The 19,121-nt window shown below is 39.0% G+C and overlaps 2 protein-coding genes across 2 annotated transcripts in view; both read right to left on the reverse strand.

Annotated features, from left to right (window-relative positions):
* Positions 1-19,121, reverse strand: part of LOC133839656 (metallothionein-3-like) — a 128,699-nt gene that overhangs the window by 82,284 nt on the left and 27,294 nt on the right. The gene's annotated exons all lie outside the window — the stretch shown is intronic.
* The window catches only part of LOC133839657 (homeobox protein 5), a 152,986-nt gene that overhangs the window by 39,791 nt on the left and 94,074 nt on the right, over positions 1-19,121 (reverse strand). The gene's annotated exons all lie outside the window — the stretch shown is intronic.

Here is a 19,121-nt window from a genome sequence, read left to right on the forward strand (position 1 = left end):
CTTTTGTTTGTTTTGCCTTTGGCAAATGCTCTCAACTTCCTCCTCCATTGACCATCATTCGTTTGCCATTTGCCGTTTTGTTTATTTTTCTTGCATTTTCTTCGACATTTTTCTTTTTTATTGGCGGCGGCGTCGACATCGGCCGCGTTTCGTTTTTGCTTGGAAAATTTGCTACTCATTCAGCTGTCGTCGCTGTGTGTCGTCCATTTATGCAAATGCTAGCGATAATTGTGGCACGAATATTGCATAATCATGACACATAACAAATGAGATATGCTGCATCGGCTGCTGTTGCTGTTGCTGCTGATTCCAGCAGCGATATCCGCGCTCAACAGCAACATCAATGTCAGGGCTCGTTACAATTGTTTGACGAGTGCAATATCAGTTGCACAGGCGGCAACACAGCTGTAGTTGAAGGACTTAAATTGAAGTTTTTAATTTAAGAAGATTTTGGTTTTAGGTTTTCATTCACGGAAGATTTTAGACTGAGATTTTTACTACAAATTCTAGTTATAGGTTGTTAATTCGATAAGACTTAATGAGGATTCTACTCTAAAGATATGTTTGACTGAGATATCTTCTACAAATTTTAGACATAGGTTGTTAAAGAAATTTTAGTCGGAGTTTTCCATTACACAAATGAAATTAAATCTTAAAATTCTCTACTTTAAGGCGACTTTTATCTGAATTTTCTGCTTTAAATAAATTCTAGAGTAAGCCATTGCAATGAGACTTCAAGAAGATTGCAGATAAAGATTTCTTATATATAAAGAAAGTTTAATCCAAAAATGAGATCAAGTGTTCTGTGTATTTAAATAAGACTTCATTCTGAGATTTATATTTCAAATAGATTTCAGTCGAAAGTTGCTACTCCAAAGCGACTTCATACTGCGATTTCTACTGCCATCGAAGTGAACTTCCCCACGTTTCCAGGCCATTTGGTTTGTTCGTCGCCCACAGTGTCCTCTTTGGCTATTTTCAGCGTTCGCTCTGCTCAGTTGATTTTCACTACCAATGCCATCATTTATTTTTGCTGTTGTTGTTGTTGTTGCCCCTCTTGATATTTTTATCTCCATCTCGCCATGACGCCCACGCAGCATCAGCAGCAAGGGTTTTTCCTTTTGCTTCCTTGTGGGCTCCTTTTTTTATTGCTCCAGCTCCCTTTTTAATTTAAGCACCTGCCGGCTGGCGGCTGCTTTGACAAAAATGTCCTTTCTGGGTAACGCCCAGGCGCTGTTGGTGGGCGTTTTGGCGTTGCACTAGGCTCTTTTGCCAATGGATTTAGCTTTAGCTTTGGCTCTCGATTTGAGCTGCCTGCGGAGCGACTTTGTTGAGCTGCCTGTATAGAAATAAACGCCGTTTGTCGACTGAGAGAATGAGAGCGAGTGCTTCTCCTGTGTCCTTTTTATTTTCTGTTCCCTTAGCTTAGTGCCCTTTTGCAACGTCAGCAAACACACACACACACACGGTAAACACTCTTGGCACACTCCCATATTCACATTAAGTACACACATAGTTATTTTTATTTCTTTTTTTCTTCAAAAAGGATCGCTTTCGCTCTGGGTATCCATTTCCGTTTGTGCGACATTTTGCTTGGCTTTGAGCAAAACTTTTTAATACAAGTTCAGAGTATAAGAACACACTTATACACACTCGTAATTGCAGCTCTCTCTCAACTCTCTCTCTTCACTTGAACATTTCTATTTAATAGGATCACACAATTTCACAAAAATATTTTGCTGCCTGCCAGCTGCCAGCTTCAAATGTTGGTCAAGAGTTTACTGGCTTCGTATTCCCTTTTATCATTTATTTTTCTATTTTTTTGGTTCATTGCAATTTTGATTTGCAAGTCGACGATTACGATTTCTGCCAGCAATTTAGCTCGACCAGCTCGTGTTTCAAATTGACGCGCTCTCGAGCCTTTGGGCCATGCGATAAGCCGAGTGCAGCGACCAACCAAAAAAAAAACACAACTCAACGTACTTTTCTCTTCTGCTCTTTTCTTTGTGAAATTGCCAGCCAGTCTACTACGTCAGTTAACATAGCTGGTCAAGTACTTGGCGGAAATTGGGTTCGTTAGAGTTGAGGGCATAAAACTTATGTCTGATATCCTGTTAAAATAGTGCTAATGAGCCGGCAGATGGACTCCACTCAACTAGTTATATAGTAGGCTATAAAAAAATCCCTTTGTGTCGTTTCACCTGCAACTTTCCCAGCTTTGTCAATAATCAAACATAAAGCGCAATTATCAAGTCGCGTTTATATGCAAGTCGCATGGCAAGTGTCAAGCAAACAAGTTAAACCGCAAAGAGAATTGATTGTACTACGAATTTAAAATGCTCTTTAAGCAGAAGTGGGAACTAAAAACGTTGCCAACTATGTGAATAATAGTTAGCTATTAAATTAAATTGATTTTATACCCAAATGCCGACTTTTGGTATATTTTGAGTGTAGTGGTATATTGAAATACCAAATATTGTCTTAGGTATTTTTTAGTATTTGGTCAGTATATGATTTTGGCACATCTTTTAGTATTTGGTCAGTATATTATTTTGGTATATCTTTTTGTAGTTGATCAGTATATTATTTTGGTATATTTTGAGATTCGAACACACTCAACTGTAGCTCTTTCACTTTATTTTTTATTTTTATATAATCTTCAATTACATTTATTTTTATATCTCATACTCAACTACTAGACACAAAGTGCATTTATGATTTACTTTACAATTTGCACTTTTGACGTGCAAATTGCCGCTGCATATGGGCACTCCCACACACACACAGATGGAAACACATAACATAACTGTCACTTGGCAATTATTTTGTGTGCTTATTAAACTGATTTATGAGCACATTGCAACATGAAAGTTGCATTAATTAAAGGAAATGTGCTTAGCTGAGCTCTGATAGATTTTGAAGGGGCAAACTCTTAAGCTGGTTTCGGATCATAAAATAATAATGTTCATACACAGATAGAGATGGAGAAACTGAGCGAGCGAGATAGGCATAGAATTTATGAGTTCAGTTTGCAAAAAAAAAAAGTTGTTAAAGCGAATAACGAAAATCGTTAACGTAATTATGGCACATGGTATAGAATCGACATGCATTTCAACTGTGAATATACATCTACATAAAACACACAGCACAACACAACACAACACAACACATGCAATGTGGTGTCAGTTGGAGTTGTTGGCTATTGTTTGTAGTAGTTGTAGTTGTAGTTGCTGTTGCTCGAAATGCAAGTGCGCAAAAATGAATGTGAACATGATACATGCGAGTGGAAAGCCACTCAACGTTCAGCTCAGACAGCTTGACGCCAAAGCAAACGCTAAAAAGTTCCGTGTAATGATGATGAAGCTTGCCACTTTTATTGTTGTTGTTGTTGCTCGCTGTCGCTTGCTGTTGTTGCTGTTGTTGTTATAAAACAACAGTCAGTCAGTCACTCAGTCAGTCAACTAGCCAACGGGGTATAACAATGTCTATAATAGCAATTACGAAGCAATGGAAATTCCCGTTGTATTTGTGCAGTTTATGAAACGTTGGCAAAATGCAGTGCAAAGTTTTAACAAAAGCCAAATGGACATTAAACAGAGATAGCTAAAGAGTAAGGGAGAGAGAGAGAGAGAGAGAGAGAGCGAGAGCGAGTGTGTGACTAGGTAAAAACAACGATAATGATGCAAAATGCTAGCTAGAGACTCGTGTAACAACAGCTAAAAGGTAGAATTTGCTGTGTTGCTGAGATAGATAATGATGTTAGCAAAATGGTAAACGAGAACGCATTACGCACACAACAAAACAGATATTGCAACAATATTATGCTGCAATTTAATATGCATAAGCAGCATAATAATAATAATAATAATAATAATAATATTGTATTTAATGAGCAGCAAAAGCTGTTGCACGTCCACTTGCAGCAGCAACAGCCAACGCAGCAGCAGCAGCCACAAGAGACCAGCCAACAGTTTGCTGTGTGTATTGTATGGACAATCGCTGGCCGCTGAGTTGTCAAAAAGATTGAATAACAAATGAAATGTCATAAAAAATTCAACTTGGCACGACATCTAGCGTGCAGCCAGCAACACCGAAAGCAGCAGCAGCAGCAACGTCAGCAACAGCCACAGCAACAGCAGCAACAACACCTGGACAACCTCGACAACAACACTTCAAGTTAGCCCGCATGTAATCCTATTAACCTTTTAGCAACTATTAATCAATTGGCCTCACGGCGACCAACCAAAGTCTAGCAACTTGTTCACATTGCATATGAACACAAAAAACAGTAATTAATTAATCAACATTTATAAGTTGTTAACAACAGTTAATTTTTGGGCAATCGAAAGTGCAGCTTAAAATGTTCTCAAACGGCATATTGACAAATTAAATACATTATGATCACACAAAGCAAACAATCAATGCGCTTATCTTGTGCACTTTGTTGTGACTTTGGCATTATGCAAATTGCCAGCTAATCATTTCAACTGCCATAATCATATAATAATACTCGTAAGCAGTCAATATTTTTTTTATTTTTGCATTCTAATTTTTCTATTTTGTTTTTACTTTTTTTTTGGCAAATTAGTTTCATTATTGTTATTATTATTTTTTTCTCTCTTCATCTTTTTTGTTTGTTTGTGATTTGCTTTCAAACTCGGCGGCGCATTGTGTGAATTTGTGTGTATATTTTTTTTATTGTTTTGTTGTTGCTGTTGCTGTTGCGGTGAAATCTTCAAGGCCATGCATATTGACTGACTTGAGTTTTTTTCGATGTTTTCGCGTTGTGCTTTTATATAATTTTTTTGTGAACAATATTTTTGTTGCTGGCTGCAACCTGTCGCAAAATATTTCGACGCATTTGTTATGCTCAGCTTATTTCATTATGATGATTGCTGTGTTGTGTTGTGTGCTGTTGTGTGCTGTTGGTTATATTTATAACTGCTGCAGTCATTCATCATGTGAACGAAAAATTAATAAGCCAAAAGTCAGCACAAGTTCCGCCCACATGCAGAGCAGGAAATGGCCAAAGAGAGAACAGGTTGGACTCCCAACACGGACTCCAACTCTTGCGCTAAGTGCCCGATAAGTTAAGTTTTTAATAAACTTAAGTGTGCCAACACAACACAATTCAAGTGAATGATTTTTTTTTATTGGTGGTTGCACATTATACAAGGCCATAGAACCAGAAGGTGATTTGGCAAAATAACAAAAAAAGAAGTGCGCTGCGATTTGATTTCGATGTTGACCGATTGTCGAAGGCGTCAAGGTTAGCTACACAAATTTCCCCACAATTATTTCGTTTTGGCCTTTTATTATTATAGAAATCAAAGTGAAATCACAACGAGTTGCAGTTGAACATAATTAATGACCAGCCGGCAACAAAAAAAGGCAACTTTCATATAGAATTGTCTAAGCCGATGACGTGATCTATAGCAGACGAGGCGCTTTATCTGATACATACATAACATATGTGAATAAGTTAAAGTTAAAGCTGTAGCTGACTCATATTTGGGATGAACAGTAAACGGTTTCAGTTAAGTGGTTTCAATGGCAAGTTATCAAGTTGGATTGCTAATCCATTAGATGCTTATATGTTAAACGATTCTCAAAATATGCTGATGACGCTCGTGGCAACAACAAAAAAAAACCGGAAATATAAACAATGCATAAAGTTAAACAAATAAACCAAGCACAAGCGAATGCAGCATAAAAACTGCGGCAATAGAAAATGGAATAAAAATACAAGACCCATAAAAAAAAAAACAGAAATAAGTTGTTATTTTTATAAGTAATGGCAAGAAGGTTAATAATACAAAATACGAAACACTTTTGCGTAGTTATTTGTATTATTTCGAAATGCAAATAATTGCCAAAAGCGAATGAACGCTGAGAAACCATATATTTAAATGCGAATGAACCGAATGAACCGTTCGCTTTGGATCAGATCGGTTGAATGCACTCTCGCCTGGATACACACAGCAGAACACCGCAAAAATTCTAAAACCAAAAAAGCAAATACAGAAAAAATATTGAATTATTTATGTCAGTGGCTGAAGGAAACCTTCGCATAATGCACAATCGGTTTGTTGGCCAGCCAAAAAGGATATTCACAAAGTGAAGGAAAGGAAAACTCTGTCGATGTTCGTTGTCTGTTGTCGCTGTTTAACCGGACACTTGCTATGCAAATGCGATTCAAATTTCAGCAGTGCAAATTTGCAAGTGAAACGAGTATCCGAAAGATACTTATAGTATATATAGTAGAACAAGAACTGTCGTCATTGGCAGCCAGCGTCACAAGTTATACAGAAGAGTTGACGACGTTTCATTGCTTTCGTTGCCGTTGTTGTTGTTATTGCTTTCCGGCATTGCAAGTCGCGCACGGGTAATAACAAATACGAGCGACGGCAGATACAGATACAGATACATCTACATCTACAGATAGAGATACATATACATATACAGGGAGGTAGAGATACATTTGGTGCGGTAGCTGAAAGCGCATTTTATAAATAGTTGCTGCTGCTTGGTTTTTTGTTTAAATGTATGAGTCTCGGCGACAGCAACTTGTTTGTTGTATTTTGTCATTGCAAAAACAAACAATAAATAAAAAAAATACCGGGAGGATGGGGGGAGTATAAAGAGTAGATTTAATATGCCCACTCCCGATCGCAGGTGATCGACAACTAATGCAAGAATCGGGAATGAAAAGAGTGCGAATTCGCCAGTGCAAATTCATCTTGCGAGCGAGTGAGATTGATTGGAGAGGAAGCGAGCGAGTGAGAGCGAGAAAGTGCGATCGTTTTCAATTTTCGTTTGTTATTAGTCGCTGCCGTCGCCACCTTCGTCAACAGCAAACGCTGACGACAACTGCGACGGCGACGGCGACTGCGACGGTGACTGCGACGCCGGCGACGGCATTGACCGCTAGAATGCAATCAACCTATTCCAAGGCCAAGTGGCCAGCGGTTTTTGCTTGTAGTAGGTGTGTGTTTGCGAGTGCGACTATAAAAACGTATCTCTCTCTCTTTCTCTTTCTATAGCTGTAGCTATATCCGTTGCTATAAATGTTGCTGTGACTGTGCGGGTCGGCCAAAGTATCTGTGACTTATTAGCGGTGAATTTATTTGATTTTTTTTTATTTCTTCGGCGAATCAAAATAATGAAAATGTCAGGAAAATTGGCAAATTATCATATTGCGAGCCAAATAAACAACATTTTTCTGTGTGGCGATTTCTTTTTTTAAGCGTCTCCGCCAGGTCAGACAAACAACAAATTGCTGCGGTCTGCATTTCGTTTCATTCTCATATGACTAATTGTTTCTGATTCCGGGAACTCTATGATATTTTATGACGAAATTGTGGCGATTGGGTGACGCATTCATTGATAAGCGCACAACTCGTAGAATGCCCTTTTACATCACGTGATTTTTATTGCAACTTCCTTTGCCACACAATTTGTATTTGCAACGTTTGCAATGCAGCGCAAAGCAACTACACAAAAATTGTGATTTATGCTGCGCAATTAATTGGCCAAAAAGCTTCTGTCAATGCAGAAAATATATATTCGGTAAACCGGAATCAGAAACGGAATCAGTTCGCTGCTTTTACTTTTCTCTTTTTGGGGGGCTTTCAATATTATCGTATTGATTTATACAATTGCACTGAAATTTTTTGGGTAAATTGTAATTTATGAATTGAAATCCCGCAGCGACAGCAAAAATAAATATCTATCTATCTGAAATGTTGCTACTCTATTTCCTCCCCCTGAACATGTGATAATCATTAATCATTTGAGCAAAAGGTGCGGTAAAGTAAACAGTAATGATGGAGTTAAATGTTAATAAAATGTCTTCACATGATCAAACCAACAAAAATGGATCATAACTCATTATTTTCTCATTCAGTTAATTATACAATATCAATGCTCAACTTTCGAGTGATGCTTGAAAACTGTTTGAATTTTTGTCTCTACTCTTCACTCTACTTCAAATTTTGTTGGTTGCCACAGCAATGAAAAGGAGACTCCAAAAAAAGAAGGTCAAAGCGAAGTGAAATGAATGTAAATGATTGCTGTCTAGACAAATATAAGTATCATTATGATAATTAAAACTGGTACTCAACATCATCATCATATTGTTTCTCGGATGAGTTTCTGTTTTTGCTGTTGTTATTTTCAATGCAAACAGGTAGAAAGGTAAGCCAAAGTGTATGCGTTGTATTATGTTCTTTAAATTTATAAATAAATAAAAAAAAAACCCAGAGACACTTGCCACATTTCTTCGCACTTTGTTTCCAACTTCAATTGCATTCACATTTGCATATCGCATAGAGACATGAGTGTGTGTACATTATCATGTTATAAGCGTATGCTAAGTGTCGGATCGTAGATTTTTCAAGGTTTTTAAGCCCACACGGAAATGGTTTGTACACAATGCTTGCGAATTGTGATAAATGACATAAAAACTGCGTCATACTCACTCACTCACACTACTCACATTGGCTTGCGTTTTGCGGCCAATTAAACGCATTACGATTCGAGAGAGATTTACTCACCTGCAAAGAGAGGGAGACAAAGTGAAAAGTGGACTTTAAATGAGATGTCATTTGGCGAATGGCAACGAATTAATTAATAGCATTTAATTAACATGTATTAATTGTACGTGGAGCGTAATCAATAAATCATGTGGTATACGCAATAAAAATATTACGCATACGTCGCATTGCACACGCAATTCCCAAAAAGGTCTCGAGGGCTAAACGCGACATTTACGAATTTCCAACACACAATTGACAGCTGTCAACTTTTTCTTTTTCGAGGATGGGTAACAGCAACATCATCGTGGGGCGCAACCTTGAAGTAATATCGATTTCTTAATGCGAAACGCCCACAAAAAAAAGGCAAAAAAGGAAAGGGCAAAAGAAATGTTGTGCAGTTGCTGACGTTGACGTTGCTTTGCCTTAGCTTTGGCCAAGTGTCTGTAATTGGCCTGGCTTAATGAAGAGCTTGTCCGCATACACACACACACACACACACACAGAAAGAAGCGACAAAGCCAAAAACCAAAACCGAAAACCGAAAAAGCCATATCCAAAAGCCAAAGGCGAAAAAGCCTCAAAATTCAGCTATAATTAAATCCAGGCTCAATTTAAAAACGCACTGGTTGCAGCTCGCTCAAGGCTGAGGAAGGGAATGAGAGAGAGAGTCGGCACGAAAGTGAGTGAGAAGGATTGTTGAGGCATGCGCAGAGAACAGAGAACAGAGAGCAAAGCAGAGCAGAGTAAAATGCGCGGGAAAACCGAAGTTGCAGCAGTTGTTCTCGTTGTTGTTGTTGTTGTTGTTGCCGCCTGTTACTGTGGCACAAAGCGTTGCATGCGACCCACTGAACCACTGAGCATAGAAAATGTTTGGATGGGAAAGGGTTGCTGTATGTGTGTGTGTGTGTGTGTGCCAAATTCGCCGCAACCCTTAAAAGTGTTGCCATATTGATTTTTGCTCCGTGGCGGTGACGTGTGTGTGGGAGACGACGTCGAAAGCTAGCGCTGACTTTGCTGCCTGACCTTGAATACATCTGCAAATTCTGTGTGTTGTTTTCTGTTTTTTTTTTTCTCTCTATGCACTGCCAACTAATGTGTGTCTGTGTGTGTGTGTGTGTGTGTGTATCTTACTTTTTGCTGCTGTTGCTTTGGCAGCGATTTTAATCATTCGCTTTGTTTTGCTTTTTTGCTGCTACCCGGCAAAGACCCTTGCCAAGAGAGCTCATCATACTTATACTATATTCATATATAATGTATGTGTATAACATTTATTTTAATTTGTTGCTGCTGACGTCATGTGCAACACTCATTACTTGTTTTTTTTTTGTTTCTTGTTTTATCTTTGCTGTTTGTTAACACCGGGGGAGAAGGAAGCTGATTTGACACGCCCGCTGACATTTCATAATTTCTTTAGCCACCAAATATCGTTGTCATGTTTTTCGCTTAGGTGGAAAATTAATTGGTTTTAGCGAGCGGCGAACAAATACTTTGTTTGCCAACCTAAACGATATATAATTAATTTAAGCAAATCTGGGAAAAGGGGAACTCTTTGGCCTTTTTTTTCTCTCTAGTTGTAATACTGTTGAGATTAATTGCTTGCACAAAATTTATGAGTAGCGCTGCTTTTATGGAGAGTAGATCAAGGCCAAAGCAATTAAATGTTTGCATTCATCTTGCACCTGTGCAGCGGCATTTGCATTTGCATTAGTTTATTATTAACTTGAACAAGCTTATGGCCATGATTTCCATTCGCGCGCCCTCATTCTTACCCCATGCCTTGACTTTGCCGGCATTTGAATTTGCTTTTTTTTTTTGTTGTAGTTGTAGTGCACTTTTGTTGCTTCCCTCGCCCACGCTGTCAACAGCTTTGTGTATAGTAATGGCATCGTGCCTTGGACACAAAGTCAAGCTTTGGAGGCGTGCCGATGCGCCGATGTGCAATGCGATGCGATGCGATGTGCTCTGCTTTAATTAAAGCCAAGCGAGTGCCCACCCACCCACTGCTCTTCAGAGCCACGGTTACAAAATGCAAATGTCAACGACGATGACGACGTTTGCAATTGCAGTTTGCAGTTTGCATTTTGCAGTTTCGCTGCCTACGCTTGTTGCGCATTTCGAGAGACAAAAGTTTTCCATGACACGTGTCGCCCTTCATTTTGTGTATGTGTGTGTGTTTGTGTTTGTTTATCTGCCGCGATGCAATTGCGAAAAACACAAAACTATTTGTTTGGCAAACCCAATTGCATTTTGAGTGATGTAAGTGACGCGTATCTATTTCATTGTTTAAAAGTGAAACGCTGCAATCGCTTATCATCATCATCATAATCATTATATTGTATATCGCGCATACGAACCGTTGCCCTCTCACTCTCTCTCTCTCACACACTCTCTGCGGTTTAATTGGAAATAAAACTGAACTCATAGCGTATAATTAACAGGCATTCGGCTGGCAAGAGTCGAAAACCCCCCAAAAGCCCGAAACTAAGTTGCTAATGAAATCACCTGGCTCTGGCTGTTGCCAGTCTACGCAGCTTGTTTGGCTTTTAATTATGGCGCGCTGCGCCGACGCCAACAATAAATTTTGATGTGCATAAAGCTACTTATACTCATACACAGAGAGAGATGGGGAGAAACACGTACACGATTAAATGTTTGCTTTGCATATTCATGGCATTCGCATTAGTATTAATTAATTTTGCGCAATACGAAAATTAATTAGCCATGAAAAGTGAATCGACCGCAAAAACATTTCCAACTTTTGCAAACACAAATGTTTGCTGCAATCTATATGTATATATATAATATATAAAGAACATATGTGTCTATATATATTTTTTGTGTTTTAAATTTAATCAGCTGCGAGAAAATACATGTGTCGCTATTAGCATTGATTTATCAACAAGCGAATGTTAAATTCATTTTCCTTTTAATAAACTTGTTATTAATTAAACTTGATTTATGCCCCAGTCTTTTTAAATGTCTCGAAAGCCGGCAACAACAGTTTCAGAACCACTTTAAAACCACTTTCGGCTCGCACATACGATTCTATTGCCAATGCATCCATTCACTTTACGAGCATGATTATTGAGAATGTCTGTGGAACAATCAGCCAAAATGCAAGCAAAAAAACAACAAAAACAGCAAATACAAAAATGGTGATTCGCACAATAAAATTACACTGTAATTTTCCCTTGACGACGTCAGCGCTGAACGCTGAATGTTGAACGTTGGCAGCGACAAATTGCACACACACAGATTGCGCTGTGTGTGCATCTGTGTGCAAACACGTGCCGTAATTCCTTTGACGTCGCAGCTGCCCCCTCGCGAAAAAAAAAATAAAACCCAAAAGAAACTAAATGCGGCGAGTTGAAACGGAAGTGAGCTTTTGCGCATGGCCGCAAAGATGGCGACGTCAGCGGCAGCACAGAGAGAGAGCTGAGCGAGCAGAGAGAGAGAGAGAGAGAGAGAGAGAGAGCAGAGCTCAAGTGCAACCATGAGTGTATTAGTGTGTGTGTGTGTTAGAATGGGGGAAATGCATTTCATTGCGCAACATTCGTTTTGCCGGCCGGCCGGCGCAACTAAAAAGCCTGCAACAGTGTGCTCATCTGTGTGTGTGTGTGCGTGTGTGTGTGTGCTGTATAACCTACAAAAGTGTGACACAGTTGCATTGGCAGCGCGCCCGCATACACTGGCACGAAAAAGTACAGCCACGACACAACAGTTGCAGTTGGCCGCCATTTTGTTTGTGGAAAAAGTGAAACTGGGCCAATTCGCCGGGTACAGTTGTGTGTGCGTTCGCTTTTGTGTGTTTTTGCGATTTAACTGTAACTGCAACTTCAACTACTACCATTTTGAAATTGAGGCTCCACTCTTCATCTAGGGAGACAGATTGTAAAGTTTAACAACAGCAGGAAAACTTTTCGTTTCAATGCAAAATGCAAATGCAAATGCGAAACGAAACGAAATCGAAATGCAGCTTGCAACATTTTGCCACATTTGCAACTTTTGCAAGTTTGTGGCAAAAATGTGTGTCAGAGCCGGCTCGTGGCATAGTTGGCAACAGCCGCAACCAAACAACCAAAAAAACTAAAAAAAAACAGAAAATAGAAAAAAAGGAAAATAAAATAAAATGTTTCGCAAACATTTTTCAATTCAGAGCGAACGACATTGGACTGGCCTGTGGCTAAGTATAAAGTCGCTGCAATGTCGACCGAGAGACAGAGTGAGATCAGCTGCTGCTGCTGCCGCTGCTGCAGTCTATTCAAATTTATTGCAATTTGAGTGACATTTTGTAATTTGCATGTTGCACAAATGGGACGGACCGATGGCAACTGCTGTTTGCCCAAAAATAAAACCAAAAACATTAAAGAAAGCCACAATAAAATTGTGAATTGTGACTTGTGACGTAGGGGGAGGGAGGAGGGGCACGGCTCGGTTTTGGGGCAAAGTGTGTCAGGTGGGCTGATTGCCAAAGGCAACGATGACTGGCAGCTGCTGGCAGCAGCGAATGGATTGCAAATTTTCTTGGCTGCAGTTATCGGTAAATAAGTAAGCAAAAGACCAGGAAAGCAACTCACTGTGCTCTGCTTGCAATAGATCGCAGAAATACAAAAATATGTTATACATATATCCAAACAAGTTGAAACCGCCTCTAACTAACAAAGCTAAAGTCGATTTTTAGCATATTTAGTAAAAGAAAAGCAGTACGGTATAATTCTTGAAATATACTAAATAAATATACCGAAAAAATACTAAAATATACCAAAGACTTTATTCGTTTATAGATATTGTGCTACATTACAAATAAAAGTAAAACAGTACGGTATAATTAATGAAATATACCAACAAAAATATACCAAGAAATACTGAAATATACCGAAGTCTATATTTGGTATATTGATTTTTTGATACATTAAAAATAAAAGCAAACAGTGCGGTATAATTCATGAAATATACCAAATAAATATACCGAAAAAATACTAAAATATACCGAAGACTATATTTGTTTATAGATATTGTGCTACATTACAAAAAATAAAAAAAAAACAGTGCGGTATTATTCTTATTCTTACCAAGAAATATTGAAATATCCCGAACTCTATATTTGGAATATTGCTTTTTTTACGTTGCAAATAAAAGCAAACAGTGCGGTATAATTCAAGAAATATACTAAATAAATATATCTTAAAAATACTAAAATACATCAAAGCCTATAGTTTGATATCGATATTAGACTGCGTTCAATATATACTATAGATTTAAAGAAAAATACTATATCGTAGACACGACTGCAGCAGCACACAAAATTATTTCTTGAATAACTTCTACACAAATTAGAGAAGACATTAACATAGAAATGCCGAAACGAGCACAAAAACGTTTTGGCTCATTTTGGCTCAAGTGTCTGTTCAATATTTGTCACCTTGAACATGAAAATTTTGCCGTTTGCCGTTTGTTGTTTGCCGTTTGCACTTGGCACAGAAAATTGTTGTGTGTTGGCTTTAGCGCTAGCCGCATTTTCCAATTCATTTTCTCAGTTATGTCAATATGATGCATTTAAATGAGAATTGTGCAATTTGCAAACGGTAATATTTAAACAATTTTTACAATTTTATTTTATGTTTTTTTATTGTTATGTTGGGAAACCAGAGGAATGTTTTTTTCCGCTGCCCGTCTTGTTATGGCAAATTATTTTTATTGCATTTTTGCTTTACGACTTTTTCATTTGCATCGCATTTGCAGTTTTGTGTTGTTGCTACTGCTGCTGTTGTTGTTGTTGTTGTTGCCATTGTTGCTCTTACACATTTCAGTCACATTTTTCTGCCTTCTGCAATTATGATAAATTTATGAGTTCGTTTCTCCCAAACGTACAGCAACAACAACTACACCCACAATGCAAGTGGATGTGCTTCACTGACTTTTGCTTTTTGTTGCCGTTGTTGTTGTTGTTGCTGTTGCTGTTGCTTGTATTGTGGCTGCCACTCCTGCTTGTGACGCAGACGAATTGTTTGCTGCTGCCGCTGCTGCTGCAAGTATTTCGCCTTTAACTTTACAACGCATTCACACATATTCGTTTGTATTTTGTTGTGCGTTTCCGTTGAGACTTTGGTTTTGGCTTTGGCTTTGGCGTTGGCTTTCAATGCATTTGACAGCTTTACGCTCAATTTTAAAACACATAAATTTCGAGCTAAACAAACACTACCACTAAACTTTACTTTTATATGCATGACTTTGCACTTTGTGTGTGCGTGTGTGTGGCTCCACAAAACGAGGAAGAAGAACTACAGCTTCCGAGTGGCTCAATTCAATTTCCCAAAACATCAAAAGCGAGAGAGCAAGACGGAAATATAAATCTTGCAAAATAAATATATTATAATCGTGTCAGATATAGCAGAATTCATATATATTTAAGTGCAGCGCAGCACAGCGCGTAGGCAGACAGCTTGGCTGACTGACTGTCAGTCAGATAATCATTTGTGCTCAGCTGTTTGCTCGATCATTACTCATACGCCCCGTTGCCAACGCTGACGACACTTGAACCACAACATTTTACAAGTACTTTTTTTGCTAGCAAAGCGCACGCTCTCTAATGCTTTAAAAATTGCACCTGGCACCAGGAGATCGCGACTGTGCAAAGGCGAAGGCGAAGGGCGGCTAAATTGCTTTTTAGCCACACAATTAACTTTTTAATAATAACACCACAAGTTGAATAACTCAATAAAAATTCATTATATATATATCTCCGACAGAGCACAAAGCAAAATAAATGACTGATAGATAAATTGAAATTGCTTCCTAATCAGAATTCAAGGTTAGTTTGCCATATGAGTGAAATTAATACGACGTTGGCTTATGAATCAAGTGCCAAAGGCATCGCAGCGAAGCTGTTTGCCAATCTCTGTACTCGATGTGTTTGTGTTTGTGTTTGTCAAGTGAATGTTGTTTCAAGGTTGCTGCACACACACTCGCAATTGAATTGTACAATTTTTTAATTAAATTTTTGCGCTTATTTTCAGTTCTCTTTGCGGGATTTAAAAATAAAATGCACACACAGTAAACCCAAATATGAGCAACGAAGCATGCTGCACAAAATCCATCTATCCATTAGGCGGTTAAAGATACTCTCACAGCGACAGCAGATACAGAACAAAACAACATCATAAATATAAATTTAAGCTTATTTAGAAAATGCAACAGAAAAACTTTGTCAAAAACAAACAAACAAAAGCGGACTAAAGGTTTGTCTGCAGCTGCAGCAAAAATAATTGAAGCTGCACGCGAAAATACCCTGCAAAGACGAACAAACTAACAAACAAAAAATGTAATTGAATAAATTTTTATAAGATGTAAGTTACTTTTGTCTGCCTTTGACTGACATTTCTGCTTACTTCCATCTATCATAAGTAGCCAACTTCTGTTCGTTACCTTTTGGCAAAAGGGAAAAGCAAAAGCAGCTGGCAGTTGCCATTTGCCAGCGCATTTTGTCTCAAAAAAAAGAGAGGCAAAATTTCAGCTAAGCTGCCAACGCACGTACACAAATGTAAGCTGACACATACGCACACACACACACACACACAGCACACAGAGACAGTGTCTATAGCGACACGTGTGCCGCGCCATGTTGGCTGGCAACGATGCGACGACTGCATTTGGCTTTTTACTCGTCGCAGTCGCAGTCGCAATCGCTGATGATGTTTGTTATTGTTGCGCGCTGCTGCTACTGCTTTTGCTTAGAACTGTCAGCATTTGCAAAAAGCTAAACCGCAATTGCATTCCCTTTTCTTTCCTTTCATTTGCTTTGCTTTTTCTGCCATTACCCTGCCATTAGACTAAGCCCACCCCTCGCGGAATTTCGCTGTGCGCCAATGTCAGTGCTTTGCACACGCCGCGCTGTCTGCCTTATTTTGCACTATAATTTTGTGTTTGCTTTTGTTCAGCTAGCTGCAGCCGTTGTAGCTGTAGCTGTTGCTGCTGCTGTCGCTGTTATAAAACAAATTAGTTAGAAAACAAAAATAAAAGAACTCTGCTTGCTGCAGAGAGAACTGAACTGCGCTGCCACAAAAACGAAAAACGCAATAGAACATGCAATTAGCCGGATCCACAAAACTGACAAAACTGAAACATACTTTGTTTCAAAGTCCAAATAAAACTCTATGCTCAACTATTGACAGGCTTTAAATGAAATGCAAATTGAAGGCACACAAAGAAACAATTTTTCAAATGAAAAATGTTGGAAAAAAACTAAATTTAAATTGAATAAATTGATAAGCTTTAAATCAAACACAAATTTAGGCCACATAAAACAATTTCTTTGATTTGAAAGCTAAATAGAAATATAATCTAAATATACTTTGTGACACTTTCTTTAATTTAAAAGTGTTCAGCAATGAATTAAATTAAAGTGAACAAAGTAACTATTGATAAGCTGTAAATGAAATGCAAATTTGAAGAATTTAAAAACACTTTAAGACAATTTTTGTTCACACAAAGCCTTCAATCAGTGAAACTTCTAATCGCCCTCGACATGCTGTTGTGTGTGCGGCTTTGCCTTGCCTTTTCTCTCTCTTTGTATGGTCGTCGTCGTTGTAATGCACAAGTGTGCAGCAGGGCAATTTACGAGCAACACTTTAACAATCCACTGCGGTTGCCAGTTGGCAGTTGAGTGGTTTGCCGCGCCAGCCTTGCAATCGCAGCCTTGATTAAAAGGCAAAAGTCCGTGGCTCACGCTCACGCTCTTGACTTCCCTTCTCTCCCTTCTCCCTTCTTCTCCTCCCACCTCCGGCAAACGGCTTTGACTGTGACTGTGGACTGTGTTGTGCTTTGCTGTGTGGCAGCAGTTGTCACTGCTGCGTTGAATGCACATAAATCTGCATTTAAAATCGTTTTTACCACAAATGAACACACAAGACAAAAGCCATCATGGCGTATGAGTAATTTTCAACGCTCGGCCGCTTGGTTGAGTAATGAAGGTTAATCATGCGCCATGTTGTGCCGCGCACTTTGCGGCCGCTCAAAGGCAGTTGCTGCCGCATTGCGTTTAACAGTGCGTATGAGTAATGCGCGCGCGTTACGTATGCGCCACGTGTCCACATTTTGTTAAATTGCTCATTCCTTATTGCGCTCTTCGCTTGCCTTCCCTTGCTCGCTGCAAACACACAGAGAACACAACGGAGCAGCGCATAACAATAATTGCACACAATTAGACATTAATTGCATTCATTGCAGGCAACGCTTTTGCAAAGCTTTGCGTCGCTCAATGCCAGCGCTGAGATCATTTTCGCCACAGCTCCCATTTATCTATCAATCTATTTATCTGTCCATCCATCCAAACGTCTAGCGTAAGCATTTATCGGCTTGTCTGTTTTTTCTTTGCCACATGCCACATTCACAAGATTATGCGGAAATGTTGCAAATGTCTTTCAAAATGACCGCCACAGCCCCCAATTTTTTTTTTTTGTGGGGAGGGTGTCCGCAAATCAATTTGAGTGTGTTTGTGCTTGTGCATTGTCTGTGCCTCCAGCTGATGTTGTTTGCTGTTTGCTGGGGGTGTGCCTGACTGTCAAGAGAGTCAGAGAGTCGAGAAATTCAAATGCAATCGGCCACAGACAAACCGGAAACATGACAATTTTGGACAAAAGCTTTCAGTTGCTGTGTTGTGCAACAGGTAATCAGCCGGACACAACGTAAAGTGAAAGTCTAGCCATAGGGAAATCAAAAAGTTGCAAAGAATTTGCAAGACAGTCAGTTGTCTAAGCGTTGCTTAAATATTTGTTAATCAGTTAATACGCGTCTGATTCATCATTGTAAACCTTTAACCTGCTGTCAAAGCAACTTTATCACCTCTTTGCATTATCATTCTCTATTCTCGACTCGACTCAAACACCGACCCTTTTTTTTTACAACATGCCAAGCACGTGGAGTAGAGTGGAGTGGAGTGCGGGGGCGGAAGAATGACGGTGACGATGGTGTTGCCATAATGTAAATAAAATCTAATCACATATTCAAGGTTAACAAATGCTCGACAAATGCTGCTGCTGCTGCTGTCGTTGTTGTCGTTGTCGTTGTTCACTTTTGATACGTATCGTGTCCGATGTTGTTGTGGCCTTGTGTGTGCGAGAGTGTGTTGTGTTGTGCTGAGAGCCCTTAAAAGCAACAACAGCTCACAACACAACCTGAAAGACGAGCTGACAAAGTGACGCACAAGCTGGCAAACAAAAACAGCACACAAAAAAAAACAAGATATCTAAATAGTTGGGTATATAGAGAGAGATTGCTGGCAAACAAATTGCAGAGGCAGAGCTGAAAAAGTTGCGTAAGCTTCTTTACTGCGCTTTTCAGTTTTAAGTATATAGTTCGAGGGGGTAACAAAAAAATCAACTTCTAACTTTTTCCCCTTCTCCCACACACAGAAAAAGATACGTTAAACGGCAGCAAAAGTTTTGCTTATTGAAATTTTGCAAAGCGTGTTTAGTGCTTAGTGTGTGTGTGTGTGTCTGTGTAGTTAACGAGTTGCCCTTTGATTGATGTTCTTGGCAAGCAGAAGCTTGTTTCCTGCTGTCCACATTGCGTATGAGTAATGACTCA

This window comes from Drosophila sulfurigaster, chromosome 2R, assembly GCF_023558435.1.
Source record: "Drosophila sulfurigaster albostrigata strain 15112-1811.04 chromosome 2R, ASM2355843v2, whole genome shotgun sequence".
NCBI lineage: Eukaryota > Metazoa > Arthropoda > Insecta > Diptera > Drosophilidae > Drosophila > Drosophila sulfurigaster.